The 1,935-nt window shown below is 37.4% G+C and overlaps 1 long non-coding RNA gene across 2 annotated transcripts in view; it reads right to left on the minus strand.

Moving 5' to 3' along the window:
- LOC140330576 (uncharacterized) overlaps window positions 1-1,060 on the minus strand; it is a 44,531-nt gene extending 43,471 nt beyond the window's left edge. For both annotated transcript variants that reach the window (XR_011920767.1, XR_011920766.1), the window contains exon 1: window positions 916-1,060. This is a non-coding gene — a long non-coding RNA (uncharacterized lncRNA). The remainder of the gene's footprint in view (window positions 1-915) is intronic.
- Window positions 1,061-1,935: the final 875 nt, after the last annotated feature.

Below are 1,935 nucleotides of genomic sequence, written 5' to 3' on the forward strand. Positions count from 1 at the left end.
AACATAAAAAGAATGGACATGCAGAATTTTTCTAATGCAGGGTGTTGTCCTACTGTTCATTGTAGTATGCTGCATGGTACATGAGTTTAAACTGCTTTGCTATGTGCACTTACAAAAGAAGGTTTTTCAAAATGTTGTATCTTTTACTATTACGCTCGCGTTTATTTCAGATTCTGCGTACAATGTTTGTCCTGGACGGTAAAGATTAGTTTCTCCATTGACAGGTAACCACTAAGGGTTGCAGACATTATTATGTGATGTACATGAAACTAAATGGCTACCAACCCACTCTAACATGCTAAAAAATACTACCATGCAATGTGGTGTGCTGAGTAAAAATTAAAATACTCTCAATTATGGGGCTCTCAATTAAGGGGCTCCTGGCTCATGTAGATCTTCCTTAACAGCCCTGGATTGATCGATTGGGTGTCTGTAGTCTTAAAGACATTATTCCTCTAATTATCAAAACTCTAATGTGGAGCAAATGGATTTCTTATGTTCTGGGACCCTCATCCCTATGTTAGATAATCCTGCTTTCCTCCCAGCTATGGGAATAATAAATAATCCTGGGATAAACATACTCATCAGTTTGGAAAAGTTCTACTGGATGGGGGTCCTTCAGGCAACCAGGCAAACCAAACACTTTTCTATTTTATCTTTCCTTCCCTCTTTTGCTTATGTCGGGATTTCAACCCGTCCGTCTAAGCCTTTCGAACAGTTGTTGCTTCAACACTTCTGTTCACAACATATAATCTCATAACCTGTTAAACTCCTTCTTGAGCTGAGCCTACCTTCATAACCATTATTTGTTTGTCAAAGGGAGTGGGAGTTGTAAATCTCTTTCTCTGAGGAATCCATTTTTTCAACTGTATCGATCAGTTGCACAGCTCAGGAAGAAAAAAAAAAGATACTTACCAGGGGGTATTATTATTCAGATGAAAAAAAATCTGCATGTCAGTTTGAAATTTCAGTGTATTGCCAACCAATTCAGTGGAATAATATAAGGCATGTTAACCTGCAAAAAAAAAACATGCATTATGCACATTCATTGACACAATGGTCCTGATTTATTAAAGCTCTTTAAGGCTGCAGAGGATACTCTTTTATCAGTGAAGCTGGGTGATCCAGGAAACCTGGAATTGATCTGGTCCAGATTTAAAACATTTGCTACCAAATAGTAATTGACTTTAAAAAAATCCAATGCAGGTTTGCTGGATCACCCAACTACAATGATGAAAGTGTATCCTCTCCAGCCTTGGAGATCTTTAATAAATCAGGGCCAAAATACCAAGATATGAATTGAACTGAACCCTAAATTTAAAAGTTAAAAATGAGTGCCCTTCAACAAACCAAAATATTATCATGCAAGATTAGATATAACATTTGTTTCCCAGTAATTGCCGGTCTAGACTAGAACTAGACTTTCTACTTAGCAGAAGCAGCAATAATCAGCAACTACTAATGTTGCTGCGTTTTCATTCTGTTTGTTAGATATGTAAATGAAGATGCTCATCAAATGGCTTTGGCACTAATGAAGAAGAGATGTTAATTGGAAGTTGTGTTTCCTGAGCTGTAATTCAGGACTCTTTAGCTAGCTGCCTGAAGATATGTAACTTTGACAGCTTGCTTACTTCAGTTGTTGAATGTCACAGCTCGCTTTTCCTGAAAGGTCCATGTTATGTAAAAAATTGCAAACATGTTATTGCCTGCTCTCAAACTGATTCCTTTGGTAAAACAGCTGCACATTTGTGTTGGGAAACAGCCACCTGTTTTTTTTTCCCCCAAGAGATATAAAGCCTTAACTTTTACAGGAAACTCTATGGGGGATTGAGTCCTTTTAATATTCTGCTCTCTTTGTTGTTTGAATATTAAATAGCGAGTTCTGCTAAACACACTGGGATTAAAGGACACGATTTGTGACTTAATGGACAGGAC

The sequence above is a fragment of the Pyxicephalus adspersus genome, chromosome 5, assembly GCF_032062135.1.
Source record: "Pyxicephalus adspersus chromosome 5, UCB_Pads_2.0, whole genome shotgun sequence".
Lineage (NCBI taxonomy): Eukaryota > Metazoa > Chordata > Amphibia > Anura > Pyxicephalidae > Pyxicephalus > Pyxicephalus adspersus.